Raw genomic sequence first — 12,071 nt, forward strand, 5'->3', positions numbered from 1 at the left:
CTGACCAGTCCTGACACTAATATGCTACTCATTTGGGAGTCAAAATAACTGCTAAGGTAGGAAAATTGTTTCTTTAAATTATGATCCACTGTTTGAAAGGATAGATAGAGGCTTGAAATATATGAATAATTTGCATTTAACAATTATAGGCCATTGCAATATAATTAAAATGGTTATATTACCTAAAATATTATACCTGTTTACAGCAATTCCTCTTGGAAAAGGAACTAAATGGTTCCAGAAACTGGGCTCTTGCTGTAAAAAACGTCCCATTAAAATTGAGAAGGGCAAGGAAGGTCCTCAAATTCATGTGGTTGCTATAAGAAAAAGGTGGATGGGGATATCAGAATTTTAGACTATTGTTATGCAGCAATACTACAACATCTGAATTATATGATCACAGGCCATCAGGATTACACACGTGATTTTGAGAGGGTCCTGTTTATAAACAAACTAAGTAAGCCTTGGAAAGAAAGCTAAGGGATTATACTAAAAATGTACAGATCAAACCTACTTTTAAAAAAAGTTCGATTTTAGACACTAAAAGCTGCACTTAAATTATGGATTAGGAGGCCTCCAAGTTTAACGTGGCAAGATACAGTTGTTACACCTCTAATTGGCATTCACTGACTTCCAAACACTTTTTCAGTATAAATATTTAACAAATATGGAAACAAGCTGGGATTAAAAGAAATTTGTGATATTGTTATAGGAGCACAAATCAGCTCCTTTCAGCAGATGCAGGAAAAATTCAACCTTAAAAAGCAGAATCACTTTTAATACCTTCAAAGTAAAGATATTTTTTCAAGTCGGAAACAAGTAAGATACCACTTGAGAATTTACCTATAACCAGGGCCAATGGAATTATGTGGCAGGGGAGGGTCAAATTATGCGGCAGGGTTGAGTAAATTACCTGGCAATAAAACGCAAATTATGCATCATTATGCGGCACATTTTGTGATAGTTTCACTTCATTATTTTGTCACTTTTAAGCTTGTTCGCACTGTCTGAGCATTAGTTGTACCTCATTAGTACCAGTTTAACATCCAAATATAGCAATAAACTACAGAAAGGTGACCAGTCAACCTTTGCAAAGGGCCTTCCACTGCACGGCAACACGTGCTGCTGTGCTCTTACTAAATTTAGAACCGTTTAAGCTAGAAACACTTTTTTTTTTTTTTTATTCTGTAGATTATGCGGCAGATGATGGGTTATGTGGCAAATGAGGCAACTCTACTATTATGAGAAAATCGCTGCAGCCGCACAATCATATAATTCCAGTGACCCTGCCTATAACACATGCCCTTATGATCTGTGGGGTGGTTGCAAAATTAAAGGTATAAGGTTTGTTTTCCTACCTCGAAAAGGATTTTATAGCTCTCCAGCTAGAACTTTGAGATAAAAGACTTGAAATAGATGAAAATAATGTAGTTTTCCAAGCATCCACACACCTAGGCCCCACGTTACTATTCTGAGTCAAATGACCGGTTCAGCACTATAAAACATCATATAACCTTTGAGATATCCCAATTAAATTATTTAATTGGGGCTAGACACTAAATCCAAACCGCTCTCGGTGTGGGGCTGTGGAAACAGAGATTGTCCATATGTTTTCCACATGTATAAAATTTGGATAAGTCTGGAGGAAAATTGTGGATTTTTAGGTTCTATCATGTACGCAAGGATTAAAAATACCTCGCAACTCAGTTTACTTGGGATAGATTGCCGGACTGTATCTGAGGCAGCCAGAATTTGTATTGCTGTGGATTGGTTAAGGCCCTATTTTAGATGCAATGGCTATCTTGATATTTATCAAACTATTATATGTAGAAATGCAAAAGCAAAAGTAAAAGTAAAAGAGCAGGAGGAAGAGCTGTGAAGATATAGGCACCACTTTCTAACTAGTTTTTAACTAGTTGGCTGGTTTACATCCATGAATTTAATGATAATTATGGTTCTAGTTATTTTGACAATTGATTTAACATTCGATACGTAAATATTTTTTGAAACCCTCATATTACCTAATATATTGAAAAGGTTAGATTTTGTTGTTAATAACACAGTATAAGAATTGTATAATATTTAATCATTCTCAATAAAAAACATTAAAAAAATTACCAGTGACTGAAATCACCCATTAATATTTTTGTAAAGTTCAGTGAAATGCTATAAGGGTGACTGGTATGCCAAGACGTGGGTCCTGTACTCACTTGGAACAAGCTGTAAATGACTGACGAGCCCCACGTGGGACGAAGCTTGTCTTAGGTTACTTGCGTTCTGGTTCAGAAAGGTTCTAGCTTGGCAGCTCAGCTGGACTGTTCCTTTAACAGCAGGATCATGCCTGATTTGAATAAGGATGGGTCTAATCTAAGGTGGCATTGTGGGCAAAAAAATGATGGACTGTGGTGTGGCCCGAGTATTTACAAGTGCTGAAGATTACTTCAAGTATACCATCCATCACTTTTTTGTACACTTCAGTGTGATGCTCTAAGTGCGAAAGGTATTGTCAGATGTGGGTCCTGTGCTCACTTTGCCACTGAAACCAAGCTGCACCCGACTGACGAGCCCTATCTAATATGCAACTGGTCTGGGTTGCTTGTGTTCCGGTTCCAGTTCAGAAAGAACATGGTTCGGCAATTCAAGCTTGACCGTTCCTGTTGGAGCAAGAGCTAAGCTGGTTTGCCTATGGCTGGGTCTAACAATATCTGCAAAAGCAAAGCACTGGTATGTGACCCCAAGTAATTACCAGTGGCTAAGATTAATTCAAACATCATACTCATCACTTTTCTGTGTACTTCAGTGTCTTATTTCCCAGCGCTTGGTCCAACTGCACCCCAAATGATGATCCTTGCACCTCACTAACATTTGCTTGCAGCAGGTAAAAGGTTTATGGTGGGCATGAAACATACATTCCTATTACTCTATTCTTCAGATGAAAGGCAACAATAGACTGAATATAGATTTTCTACTTAGGGCATGAAATATATTGTGAGGTGCTCAATGCTTTGTTATTTTATGCCAGTGTCACACTCTGCATTGTACTTTGTCTCAGAATATCATGAAGGAACTTCACTATAAATTATGACTGATTGATCTGCTCCTATGCCTGCCCGACCCAATCATGTGGGAGAAGCCTGCTAAGAAATGAGTATGCATACTACTATTCTATACTATTTCTATACTATTCAGTATAGAAACTTTGGTGACCGCAAACTAGGCTGCCATATGAAGCAGCAGCTGAAGTAGAAAAGAAACCTAATAAAATGCAGCATACCTTGGATCATTTGCCTATGTAATTCACACCCCGAACTCATTTTGTTTTAAATCGTTGGGCTGCAGCTATGGGATTTTGTGTTTATTTACCATTGGATGTTACCAAGCATATGGGCCCTTGTTTATTTTAAAGTAGTGCAGGAAATGAGTGCTTGTCGGGCAAGTGTGAGAGGTGCACAAGACACTTTATATCAGTGGAGCATGCAATGTTCTAATGCATTTTCCATCCTGGGTGTAAGAATTAGCACAGCTCAAGGTTTCCATTAAAAGTGCTCACAGTGGCTTTTTTGGGTGATGTTATGAAATTTCAGACCTTGTTTTTCCACCATACATTTCAAGTTTTATTTTTGACATGACAGCAGAAGGAGTTGCTGTTGAATTTAGTGAGGATGAGGCTGAATCATGAACTTGCTATGTGTAGGTACAGGGGCTCAGAATAGGTTCATGCACCTATGTTTTTTTCGAATGTGCTGTATGAAGCATATACTAGGAAACACCAAGTAGAGATTGACTCTTCATGTTTCTGAGCTGCACTGTGTACAACCAACACATTAACTTGTACACTTTCTGAGTTAATGTATGCAATGTAAGCAGTGCAGTTACAGCAAAACCAGTGGATGGTTCATGGTATGGCTCACGATATCCTTTCGAAAGAGGGCATGTGGGTAAAATAGGCGTGCTTTTCAGATAGTCCTGGCCTAAAACTAAGAGCAAGAATGTTGAGTGCAGAGTTTTATGGAAGGACATAGATTCAGGAGGCAAATCCATTCACAGTGCTCTTTGTTTTTGACAATCCTGATACCTGAGCTTTCAGAAAGCAAAATTATCCCACTCTCAGTGAAAGAAGATGACATCATAGTGATGGCATTTACCCTAGTCTGGGACCTTATTCTGACTTCAGATGCTATTCTGCTGTCCAGTCCACAATAAGCAGCGAGCAGTGAGTTGAAGCCATGTAAGGTGGACTATGCTCCCACACAGGAGTGGGTGTAGGTCCTGGGTGTACAGGGATCTTGTGGATGGTCACTAAGACATATTAAATAGCTTGTATCACAAAAAAGAGGGGGGGGACCGGAGAGCTAATTAAGGTCCAGTGTCCATGCTCCCTATAACAATATTTAAACACAAAAGAGGACACTGTTCCTACGGCCAGGCGCAAAATGTCACCCAGGCCCAAAAAGAAAGAAAAAAGAGAAAGAAGAGTGAAAAAAGATCCTAGGTGAAGGACCCACTCAGCTAATGGAAGACCACTCTTTGTCCTCTGATGCCCTCACACACCCCGAAAGGTGTCATGCTTCATCATTGGGCAGTGCTCCTCGTAGGGCCGGCGCTGCAATCCCCTACGGGCCCCCCGAAGGGTCACTTTATCGGAGATCTTTTGAGGATATTAAATAGCTTACCTTGGCCAGAAGGGGTCATAGCAGGAGCTGTCATCGCAGAAAAGTGCTTACAGGTAGTGCTTGCCCATGCACTGCTTTGACAGCGGAGAACACCAAATCAGAATAAGAGCAGCAGAATCCAGTGTTTTCTGGTTTCTACTGAAAAGTAAATAATTCCTTCTGGGGTGTTTTATCGATCATAATCCGTTTTCGATGATAACCAGAAACTCTACATGTAATGCTTGTGAGTGTAATCCGGAATTGTTACTGTTCCTGCTTGACTTATCTGGACATTTCTCCCAGCCTTTCAGACAAGCACATAGCTTTAAATACCGAGATGTGATATTTTAAGCATACCTCCTATTCCCCAATGATTGAATCACCTTTAAATGTACACAAATGCAAATGATGTGTTGCCCACAAGGTGCCATTTAATTTTGCAGTTATTTCATTTAATTAAGATTATTGTGTGGACATGTTTCGACACAATACTGAGCTTGCAAAATGTGCTGCTTTGATTTATTGATCGACGTTTGAGAAAATGATGTACACTACTTTTGTACAGCAATCGCATTGCTTACTAGTCACTAGCATGTTAGTCAATACTTATAGTATGTTTACCTGGTCTTTGATGTTCACGTGTTTGTGCTGTTTTTAATTTCTTGCATTGAGATTACCAGGTTGGTGTGCTAGTAAACAATCCTTCGATGACTGAAATGGCCTGGTTTGCACTTAACAATAGAGGAGTGTGAAGGTTTTGAGGATTTTTTTTATATTGAACTGGATTGATCTAGGTATAAATAGGACCCGATTATCAGTGAATACGGTTTTTAAAGGGGCAAATAGGATAACATTCTATGAAGAGGTGGAGGAAGGTTTTCAGAGCACAAGGGAAAAGAACCTTGTTGTTAACACAATTCCCTTGTAGTTGTGTAAGGTAGATTAATACAACAAAAGACATGTTCCAGAATAGATAAGAACCCTTAAAATAGAGAAAACTTTACATTATTGGAATCAGACGTGCTGGGGGTGCCAGAGTGTAAGGGACATTTACAAACAAAAGTTAGTATTGTGAAATAGTAGTACCTCTTATGGAAAACTGTGACAGAAAGGACGAGTTTAATAACTGAAGAGGAGTTACAGTGAAACATAGGATGATTGTTTTAATCTCATTTCTAAAATCTCATCACAGTGGCTAGTTAACAAAAATGGATGTAAAAAGGAGGGGTGATGGCTAGATGGAAACGTAAGATATATTTTAAAAGTAAGCTGGCAAGTTGAATGGGGTACCTATTCAAAAGGAATAGATTAGATTTCTTCAATGAGTGTTTGTGAAAATATCTAAAATTGTATCATTAATAGTTTGAGATTTAGGTAAATTGTTGTCTTCAACAACTATTATTAAATTGTAAAACTGCAACTGTCAATTTATAATTTCTTTGCAAATGTTGTTTGATATCTTGTTCAACAATACACCTTTCAAAGTAGAAAAAAATTCAGTCACAAATAATACAATCAATGAATAAACATTGCGTCCGGCAGTAGGAAGCAAGACAGTAATAATGTCAAAAGTCCCAGTAATTACTGCATAAATCTTGGGACTAAAATATTGTCTTGCAGAATGTTCTGTTTGTCCAGTGTCCATCTTTTCATTTTCTTCAGTTCGTTTAGGCCAGCCAGCTGACCTGCCACTGCTAATGCTTTCTCCATATTTATGGGCTGAGTTGTCGTTTGGCGGAGAGGGTACTTGATTTCAAACACAATGGAATGCCCTGTCCTCAAAACTGACGATCCGCCCAAAACTGACCGTCCAAGGGTCAGGGAGGGTTGCCGCCTTCCATTTGAAGGAGACCACGTTGGCTCTGTCAATGGAAAGCTTCCTCTGATGGCCTGGCGGCATAGGAGTCATCAGATGAAGAGCCATGGATTTAAGTGGTCCAGGTCCCTCCGGTTCTCAGAGTCAGTAGTACTTTAAACAGACATTGAAAAGTGTCACTTTTAGACCCTGGTTTCATGTCAAGATCAAGACAATCCATGTTGTTCCTGCTCATATTTCACATGCTTTAGTTAATCTTGCATTCTCTAGGAGTGTTTGGGTTTTCCTGAATTTGTAATACGTTTTTTCTCAGGCAGCATAGTACTATTGTCTAGTGCATAGTTTGAATCGAGTTGCATTCCGAAGGCAGTGCAAATTTGTCTCAGTGCTTGTCAGGAGCAAAAATGTGTTTAGAATAAGTGGCATCCAATCCCTGGCCCCTTTGCAATGCAAAGAGAGCAATGGTTACTTATGCCAGTTGCAGTTGTGATTCTATGCAAATGTGTGGGTAGGAGGCACTCTATGTCAATTTTAGTGTATATGTTAAGACCAAACCCTTAATTATATAGGTCCCACCCCTTTCAGGCAGGGACATTGTTTTTTCATCCTACTTAAAGCCCTAATGACCTAATTCGAGTGGACAGTGTGCAGTTCTTTTTTTCTGTCCATCAGGTAAAACCTCGTGGTGAGGGAATAATACCTCCCACACCGTGGTAAAAAAACAATCCTGGGTCTGCTGTGATCTCTAAATTTGTTTTCGCAATAGAAGGTCTCCGGCTCTGTACATTCTTTTTGCAGTTTACAAAAGGGTGCATGAGGGCATGGATGTCACCAGCACTCGTCACACAACTATCTGCGGCCACACAGAACTGTATTAATTTGTTGTGGTTTGACTCTTTTGTTCACTTCTTGCTGTAATTGAAAGCGATGCCCCCCACACGTTCACATCCTGTTTACAAGTGAACTGTGCACATGAAGTTGTGAGGTGTAATCCAAACTGAGACCTATTTACCTGCAACATATATTACAGACTGCAGGTATTCACCAAGGTCGATATGCTGCATTATTGCTGAAGATAGTTAATGCTTCTGCATCAGTCTATGCAGCTTCTTGGTTCCATTGTAGAACACTGTAGCATTGTAGCCTGCTGTGCAGGGCTATACCAGTCCCTGGCGTGGGCCTATGGGCCAGACGTATCAAAGGGTTTTGTCCATTCTGTGTCTATGGGGAAATGTGTTGATACATATGGCCCTAAAACTCTATCACTGGTATACCCGTAGAAACAGGAGCAATAATGCTATTAGAACATTCTCACTGCCATGGGTAGAACGTTCCAAATTAAATAGGGAGAAACAGTCAAATACTTGGAGCAGATGTTAGTTGCCACTTCATTGCCTAAAACTGAACTCCCAACATTTCAATTTTCTCATTAAGCATTGTTGCCAGTTACGGCTGAAAAAGTATGTGAGGGTGCACAGTAAGGGGGTAATTAACACCTATTACTGCCTGCGGCTCTGCAGATAAAAGCAATAAGGCTATTAGCAAAATCCCAGCCCAGCAATCCAGAATAAGGAGCACAGCAAGAGCTGCCTTTCTCCTGAAGAGAGAGGAAACAAAGCTGCATCGTTCTCCTTCAGCGCCTCTTCATTCCCCTCCACAGAAGCAGCCATTCAGGGGTGACTGGGCCGACTGTTCGGGCACCTCCTCCTGCTTTGCACAAACGCAATAAAGCAAAGAAAAGTAGGAAAACATACTTCCGTGTTTGTTTATATTTTTTCTACCACTTCCTGGCAATCCGGCGTACACCCCACTTCAGAGGAGTGTGGCGGAGCCCGGACCGCCAGGTCTGAAGCAGGCTGCTTCTGAGTTGGAGGAGGTGGAAGGAACGACGATGGAGAATGGGAACCTTTGGCTTTTTCCCTTTTCTGTAGTTTTACATAGCGCGAACTCGACCCGAAGGTATCAGAGCGCTTTACACGAGCACCAGTTGTATTACAGACCGACACATTCATTTTTATCTACGGAGAGATTAAGTGATTTGCCCAGAATCACAGGATGTTTGAGCCTCCCGCCAGACTCGAACCTGATTACCCAGCTTCAAAGTCGGCCGCTCTGGCCGTTAAGCCACTTATCCGTTACGCAGCTGCTCAGACTGCGTTCTCTATGTTCCTCAGCACCTGCGCCCTAAACTGAGTGGAGGGTGATGTCAGATGGTTGCGATAGTCACAGGGTTGCAGCCCACCTAACGATAGGGAGCTGTAAACATAATACTCATTTGGCAGGCCTATTAAGGTAGGTATAATCTGCAAATGGAGCATCCTGATTGCCTCTCCAGCGCTCAGAATTTCATCCAGTGTGCGAGCAACACCTAGACAGAAGATAAACAAAACACCATTACAGGCTGACTTAGGTAAACATTTTATGAATTTGTACACTTGATCATCACAGGCTGACATGTTAATCACATGTATTTGTATACTTGATCAATTGCTGTATTCATTTGTATTGAATACCTGTGTTTTTATTGGATAGTCACAAATGTATACTCGCTTTAGCATTCCTGTTATGCTGCTTAAAGTCACTTTAAAACATAATAAATATCATAAAACTAAAAAAGCAGACCTCCAGTCCTTTCTAGACCACTAAGAGGTATGTAATACACCACCAATGTCAGCCAGCTGTTTATTTTGTAAAATGCTACACTGTAATTGATATTTCATTCATTTTTATTGTATATTGCATTTTTACTGCTTTTATTACATCGCTATACTTTCGTAATTTCTACACACTGCCGAATTGCGATTGCAAGGGGTTCAATAAAGAAAGCAAAAAGAATTGGTGATAGAGGGCAGCCCTGACGTGTACCCCGATTAACTAACACAGCTCCTACTGTCACTGAATTGATAATAATATGTGCTCTGGCACCCGTGTAAAGATTGCGAATAAAATTAATAATAATTAATGGGATGTGAAAATATTGCAAAATAATAAAAAGAGTTTCCCAGACCACCAAATCAAAAGCTTTTTCCGCATCAAATAACATAATTAAGGCTGGGATCCTCAGTGTTTGAAAATAATCCAGGGCTTCCGAAAGATAGTGGGTATTAGTCATCAATTGTCTGCCAGCAATAAACCCATTTTGATCTTCATGAATCAGACCCGGGGCAATATGGTTAAAACGAATAGCGAGTAATTTAGTAACAATCTTATAGTCCGTATTTAACAAAGTAATGGGGCGATATGAATTAGGATCCTTGGCATCCTACCCCTTCTTCAGAAAGCTGACCACTGTGCCCTCGCGAAACGAATCTGGGATGGAAGCTCCAGCAAGCATAGAATTAATGAGTTGTAAAAAAAGGTCAGAGAAAGCAGGAAAAAAAACTTTAAAAAATTCGGCAGGTAATCCATCGGGTCCGGAAGTTTTCCCTAATGGAAGTTCTTTCACTACCGATTGTAACTCTAGAAGAGAGAATTCACTGACCATATTTAACTGCTCAGCTTCGGAGAGAGAAGGGATCAGCTCCCTTCTCAGGAAAGCATTTAGTTTTAACTGATCTATTTCTTGCTTATGGCTATATATTTTTTGGTAATGAGAGTGCATTATCTTGCCCAACCCATCTGAATCAGTCACATATTGATCAGTAACAGGACAAATTAAACCAGGGATAAAATTGGAGGCAGCTTGTTCTTTGGCCTGCCAGGCTAGAAATCTACCTGTAAAATTACGGGGGGACGAGCGCGGCGGAGATCCACGCCTCCATGCGCACCTGAGGGTTTCACGGTTCCTGACTCCTCCCTTCCTCTTCGAGGCCGTGCAGTTTCAGTGGGGATTGATGGCGGCTGACGGACGGCGTCTTCCTCTTCGGGTGGGCTGTTTGGTCTCCGTAGCCTGAGGTCTCAGTGCGGCACGGCAGGATCACAGCGGCCCTTTCAGTCGGGGATCGGCTTCTTTCATTTTTAAATACACTGGCGTTTTTCTTTCTGCATCCTTAGCTCACAGCTCCGAGCTCCGAGCAGTGTTGGCTGTGTTGGCGGTGATGGCTTTGTGCCTGGGGACCTTCTGACTGAGGCAGGAGTGGAAGGTTTGGAAGGCGGAAAGCGGCTGGGGGCCGGTGGCGGCGCACTGGAAAGTTGGAATTCGTAGTAAAAGCGCCCTTTCCTATCGTACCTGATTAGCTTCGCTCACTTAAGCCTCGCTTGTAGCGCAGTGTGGCGCTGGTAGAGGCTGCAGCAGCTGTCAGTGCATTTGAGACTCTGAGACTTTGTGATTCTGCCTATACGGATGAACATACTTGACGACGAGCATTGGGGGTTTGAAGCTCTTTCTGACGCTCAGGTATTGGAAAATAAAAGAATATTTTTCTTCCACTATTGCTGGGATTTAATTGGGTCTAAAAGTGTAAGGGAGTCACCATTACTACCGGTTTCTTCTAAATATGGGGAAATTAATGAATGCTCGTAAAGCAAAGGCTCTACGCATTCAGGCTAAAGAAGCGAGGAACGCAGCCAAATTGTTAAATCAAGACGCTACTTGTGATAAAGGCAATGCGAAGGAAAAAAGTGATAGTGCAGGAAGTTCGGAAGAGCTGGAGGAATCTTTTGGGGAGACTCTCTCTCCGGACTTAGAGGCTTCTCATGGTATAGAAGCGGTACGCTCCTCACTTACTCCGGATTTCTCCTCCCTGCAGGCCAATTTAACGGAGGTACTTAAGGGTGCTAAACCATTTCCTCTTTTTGGTAAGAAAAGTGCTGTAACCTGTCAAACCACCTCCGCACAAGTCTGTCCTTCTACCTCTTCCTCAATTATTCAACCTCCTAACTTCCTGCATAAGTCTAACATTGCAGCACCCTCTACGCCTTCTACGCCTTTACTTAAAGTCAACTCTTCGGTACACTCTCTGAAAATTATGGATGATACTCAAAAAGATGTATTAACTTTGGGACGTACTGTCATAGCCAAATCACCCATTGAATCACCCATTGATAAGTCCTCAACTACCCCAGGGAATGTTAATCACCTCAGTCCTTTGTTGGATTTAGATACCGAGACCGTTGGAGAGATTAAGATGTCAGTTAAAGATATGTTAAATCTAATTCTCGACGAGGTCCGAGCGTTGAGGAGGTTTCAGAAATCCGAGCTTGCTTTGATCCACCAGCGCCTGGACAAAATGGAGGATCTCTTTTCTACATTCCCAGCTCGACTCCAAGAAGCCGAAACTCGTATTTCTACTTTGGAGGATCAAATGATTGAGGTCAAAAAAGACGCAAATCAGCTTTCCCTTACTTCACGTTCTCTTGAATCTAAATTGGATGATTTAGAGAACTATAATCGTCGATCCAACCTTCGCATAGTGGGGGTTCCTGAGGGCCTTGAAGGCTCTAGCACGCTGCAGTGGGCTACCTCCTTTTTAAAATCCAAAGTGATTCCCAATCACGAGGGAGACCTAACCATTACGCGAGCACATCGCGTCCCCGCTCAACCTTTTCCGAATTCCTCCCTCCCTCTAACAATTCTATTAAATTTTTCCGATACACGGATTAAAGAGACTATTCTCTCAACTGCAATTCAGAAAAGACAATTTTTTGTTGATGAAACTGTGAAA

Source organism: Triturus cristatus, chromosome 9, assembly GCF_964204655.1.
Source record: "Triturus cristatus chromosome 9, aTriCri1.1, whole genome shotgun sequence".
NCBI lineage: Eukaryota > Metazoa > Chordata > Amphibia > Caudata > Salamandridae > Triturus > Triturus cristatus.